The sequence below is a fragment of the Myotis myotis genome, unplaced genomic scaffold, assembly GCF_014108235.1.
Source record: "Myotis myotis isolate mMyoMyo1 unplaced genomic scaffold, mMyoMyo1.p scaffold_m19_p_5, whole genome shotgun sequence".
Lineage (NCBI taxonomy): Eukaryota > Metazoa > Chordata > Mammalia > Chiroptera > Vespertilionidae > Myotis > Myotis myotis.
The window spans coordinates 80394617-80400421 of record NW_023416357.1 but is presented as its reverse complement, the minus strand read 5'-3'; the positions used below and the strand labels follow the sequence as shown (position 1 = coordinate 80400421).

The 5805-nt window shown below is 38.5% G+C and overlaps 1 pseudogene; it reads left to right on the top strand.

The window, feature by feature from the left end:
- The first annotated feature begins 769 nt into the window (after positions 1-769).
- On the top strand, positions 770-5582 carry LOC118656536 (annotated as a pseudogene).
- Positions 5583-5805: the final 223 nt, after the last annotated feature.

Sequence of the window (5805 nt, the reverse complement as noted above, 5' to 3'; positions counted from 1 at the left end):
CACATACCCAGTGGGGAGTGCGCAGGAGGCAGCTGATCGATGTTTCTCTCTCATCGATGTTTCTAACTCTCTGTCCCTCTCCCTTCCTCTCCGTAAAAAATCAATAAAATATATTTTAAAAAAGAACAGATACATTAAAAATGACATATCCATAAGTGCAAATTATCACTGTAAAAAAGGAACAAAGTACTGATACATGTCACAACATGAATAAACATTGAAAACATTATGCTAAGTTAAAGAAATCAGACACTCCGAAACCGGTTTGGCTCAGTGGATAGAGCGTCGGCCTGCGGACTGAAAGGTCCCAGGTTCGATTCCGGTCAAGGGCATGTACCTGGGTTGCAGGCACATCCCCAGTAGGAGATGTGCAGGAGGCAGCTGATCGATGTTTCTCTCTCATCGATGTTTCTAGCTCTATCTCTCTCCCTTCCTCTCTGTAAAAAATCAATAAAAAAAAAAAAAAAGAAATCAGACACATACAAGGCCACATATTGTGTGATTCTTTTTACATCTACATTAGACAGAAAACAAATTAGTGGTTGCCAGGGGCTGGGAAAAGGGGATAATCGAGAGTGACTGCTAATAAGCATGGGGTTTCTTTTGGGTGATGAAAATGTTCTGGAATTACATAGTGATGATGATTGCACAACCTTGTGAACATAATAACAACTGAATTATACAATTTGTTGTATAATAAAGTACTATTGCTTGAGGAGACAGTTAATTAGAGAAGTTGCCTTTTTAAAAAGAAGGTATGTTTATAATATAAAATTTAAACTGGAGGAAGATGTAAAGAGAGAGTTTTGTGGAGATGTTTATTTCGCAAAGCCTTTCCTGGTCTTAGTATTGATGACAGTTTATAGTATAATTTATTTTTCAGAGCATTTGATCCATGAACTCATCTAACCTTCACATTACATATTCTGTAATAGTATTTTCGTTTTGCAATCCAGGAAATGGAAACTCCAGAGAAGTTGAGCCTTGCTCTAAGGGACATTGCTGGCAAGTGTCAGAGCCAGATTCCAGTCTAACTTTGCTGACGTTGAGGCTGATGCTTTTTCCATCGCTCCACGGGCCAACTATGTTTCCTATTATTTTAATCTACATTTACTATTACTGAATTTCCTGCACTCATTTTTCTTGCCCTTAGCAGGACAGTGCTTATTAGCCATCATTCGAATTGTTTCATTTTCACAAAGAGCTTGAATCATACTAGTCATATAGAAAGCAAAATTTCTCATTATTTCATTCACCAAATGTTCATTGAGCACCTTCTATGTACCACACACTCTTCTTGGAACTGGACATACAATAGTAAGAACAAGACATATTTTTGTTTGTTTTCAAGGAGCTGTGAGGGAGAAGGTGACCAAGACAATAAATAAATAAGAAAATAAATGTTAATTGGTGAGAAGTGCTATGAAGAACAATCAAGCAGAGTTCCATTTACACCAAGTTCAAAAACATAAAAAACTAAATAATGTATCATTTAGGGAGATCATACACATACACACACATACTCACAATAGGGAAATATATCTCAAAATGATAATGATCAAGGGAATAATAAAATTTGGAATAATAGTTACTATTAGCATAGAGAGGGGGATGAGATAGAGAGAAGTACAAAAAGTTTAAAAATATTGATAATTGCTGTGGACTGAATGTTTGTGTTTCCCTTCAAATTCATATGTTGAAACCTAATCCCTAATATGATGGCGTTTGGAGGTGGGGACTTTTGAAGGTCCTTAGGTCATAAGGATAAAGCCCTAATGAATGGTATTAATGCTCTTATAAAAGAGACCCCACAGTCTCTTTTCCCCTATCATCACGTAAGGACACAGCAAAAAGATGGCAATCCATGAGCCTGAAAGTGAGCTCTCCCACTGAATCTGTTGGTGCCTTGATCTTGGACTTCCCAGCTTCCCTAAATGTGAGAAATAAATGCTTGCTGTTTATAAGCCCCTTATCTCTGGTATTCTGTTGTAGCCACCTGAATGGACGATAGCAGTAATATTCTATTTCTTAAGTTCTAAGTCTGTACCTATGAGTACACATCTACACACTGTTTTTAATACATGAAAGATTTAATAATTTCTTAAAATCTTTTTAAAAAAATGTAAGTCTGTGACCCAGCAATTTCACTCCAAGGTCTATACCCAACAGAAATGTTCACCCAAAGATATGTACTGGAATGTTCATAGAAGCTTTATTCCTAATAACTCAACATTGAAAACTACCCAAATGCCTATCAATGATTGAATGGACAAATAAGTTGTGTCATATTCACGCAACAGAACACTATTAAGCAATGAGAATGAATGAATGAAAATGATACACAATCACCTGAATGAATTGCACAAACTTGATGTTGAGTGAAAGAAGTCTATCCCCAAAGAGTACATTCTGTGTGATTCCATTTATGTAAAGTACAAAAATAGGCAAAACTAATTTATTGTGTTAGAAATCAGGATGGTGTTTATCCATGGGGGAAGGGTTGAGACTGGACAAGATGGGTATTTCTGGGCATTGCTAATGCTGTTCCTTGATTTGGATGCTGGAGTTTTGTGTGCATTCAGTTTGTGAAAATTTAGTGAACTATACTTATAATATAAACTTGAATAAAAAGGTTAAAAATAAAAGGTGGAGTGGGAGGATATGAAAGGTTGGGGGGAGTGTGTGGGTGCTATTTTATATCAAGCGAGAGGATCAGCCTCTCTGATGAGGTGACAGCTAAACAGAGACCCGAGGGAGTACATCGTGCCCTTATTTTCTCCCTGGGGGAAGAACATTCTGGTGAGTGCTCATACGACTTGTCTTAGACTATGCGTTCTTTGAACATAGGACCTCGTGTGCCTTTGAAATTCCAGCATCTAGCACATTGCTAAACTGAAAGTAGACTCCTTTTGTGTTGTTTTTTTCTGTATTGTCCCAGTCATTTCCAGGACTTCATTCTGGTTTCAGAGACTCTTTTTCTTTGGCTTCATGGTCTCTAACTCTGCTCTTTGCCCTTCCATGACACTTTCTTCTTTTGAAAAGGAGGGAACAAATTCTGATATGTGAAATAATGTGCTTACATCCATCCTAGTGGCAGAGTTGGCCTTCTTGTCCAAGCCCTTTCCACATGATCTCAATACTCCCTCTCTCAGCCTACTAGAGCATCCTGATTGGAAACCACACAGGCCTTCATTTACCCACAACTTGGCCCCCTTTCAACACACTCACCTTGTCCCACCAGTACCTAAGAGGCTCATATATCTAGTGTAACACTTACTATACGTTACTGCAATTCTTTGTTTGCCTGCTTAGCTCACTTACACCTTGAGAGGCATGGAGGCCAGGGCTGTGATGTTTTCAACATTTCATGCCCAAAGCGCGTGACTATTCCCCTGTAGTCTTTGAAAAGCGCTGGTTGAATGGATATGTCAGGGTTGAGAGAACTAAGAGAGGCATAGTTGGGGTTGGGAAGTCTTTTGATGGCTGTTTGATAGTAGTAACTAGTACTAGGGAAAAGAAAGGAGCTTGTATGTGAGAGACAAAGAGGTCTAGTTTCAAAGCAAAAACCAAGCAAACAAAAAACCTGGAGTGACAGCAGCAATCAAGGAATGGCAAAAGCAACAACAATCGAAGAAGCCCTAGCCAGATAGGAAGAGAAAACCAGTTAGAAGCCATCTGAAGCCAAAGAGATAAAGCTTTATGCCCAGCTTCCCCCTACAGAGACGATGAATGTGCATCCTTCTCCATGCTTGTTATTGACCTCCTACAATTTTATTGAGAAGTTGGAAGGAATCCATGTAATGAAGAATCCCTTCATTATTCCCTACATATCTAATAACCTGGCGAAAGACTGGGCCGAGTTAGTGAGACTGGCAGAACTGTCATACCTGTTGTTTGTAGGCAATCCTTTGGAAGAGAAGCACCCTGCTAGGGGAACTGGATTAAAGAGGCAACCAAGAGCATGCCCAAACTGAAAAATCTCTGTGGTACCCTAGTAATCACAGAGAAAGAGGAAGAAGAAAACAAACACCACATTTTCTGCTTTGTGTTAACTTATTTCAATAAGAACAATAGATACGTTTTGTATACTTGTCTATTTTATAATCCTCCTCATCTCTGATATTCTGTTATAGCAACCTGAATGGGCTATGGCAATAATAATTCTATTTCTTAAAGATTCTGTGTGGAGCAAAAGTTTTTTTTAAGATAAAACAAACCTTTGATTCCTGCTTTTTTTTCTTAACCTTTTTAGTGTTTCTCTTCCCAAATGGTAACACTAACTTTATATATTGCAGCCCTCTTTTTAGAAACTGTAAATTTTTTATTTATGGCAAATAAGAGGGCTTCAGGCAGGGGCTTATTAGCTAGATACCCCCTGTGTTCCATTGTTTCTGAGTTGCCTAGCAAGAATTTTCCTGCCATGTATGTTCACTCTTTCTCAACTTCTCGTTAATTGCTCATTCTCATTTCTAAAATCTAATACTCTGTCCCTCCACCCTATTTTCTCTTTTGTCCAAAATTTCTTATATATCCAATGTTGCCTCACTGTCTGGAATTTTCATGCCTATATGTATTCTCCATGTGCATATATTAAAAACTTTAATTTTCTCCTGTGGGAAAAAAAATCTGTATTGAAGAGAAGGAGAATGCTAAAGGAGGCAGTAAAGACACAAAACCAACAGAAATTAGCCATAAGTTAACCATTGTACTAGTCAGGGTTCTACAGAGAGTGAGAGAGAAATAAAGAGCTATTTTAAGGAATTAGCTCATGCACTTGTGGGGGCTGGCAAGTCCAAAATTTGTGGGGTAGGCTGGCAGGCTAGAAATTCAGGGAAGAGTTCATGTGTGATTTTGAGTGAATTCTGCAGGGCAGCAGGCTGGAACTCAGCCAGGGTTTCTATGTTATTACAGTTTAGAGGAGAATTCCTTTTTCTCTGGAAAACCTCTGTCTTTTCTCTTAAGATCTTTTACCAATTGGATGGGGCCCACCTATAGTACGTAAGCTAATCTGCTTCATTTAAAATTAAGTATTCATCATATCTTTTTTTTAAGACCTTCACAGTGTATGGGAGGCAAAATTTTACCTCTACCCTCTTAGGGTTTTCTGCTGGACCTGAGGATTAAATTGACATAAGTCAGATTAACAGGAGAAAAGGATACAAATTTAATATAAATTTTATGTGACACAGGGGCCTTCATAAGGAAATGAAAGCCCAAAGAAGTGGCAAAACCCAAAGACTTTTATACTAGGTTGAACAAGGGGAAGCGCTTGTGGAAATGTGGCTAAACTATGTGGGGAGGACAAAGAAGGTAAGAATTATTTTAATAAGGCCTATTTAACAGGATTCTCTAGGTTTCAACTTTCTGTCCTTGATGATAAGAATATTACTTTCCTCCTGATATAAGGAGGACATCGTCCACATGAGAGTTTGATCTGCTTTCAGGAAGAAAAGGGGGGTGACCAGAGTGTCCCTCCTGCACCTACTATTTAAAAAAACTACCTTTTAGCTCAAAATGAATTTTTTGTTAAAGAGGGTTATTTTGTGTGACACATTCTGATTTTCTTTAACAGCAACATCTAGACTGCTGTTTGACCAAACAGCTGGGTACCGTAGCCTAGCCAAATGGACTCATAAAACAAACCATCACAGCCACAAAAACTAGAGAGAGTGGGCGTCCCCTTCCTATAATGGTTCATGGCAGCATTCTGACCTGGGCCAATACTCCTGAGTAATTCTCCCCCCTGGTTTTCCCTCTTTTACTTCCACCCTAACCCAGGAGTATTATGGGATAATGAAGCACAGG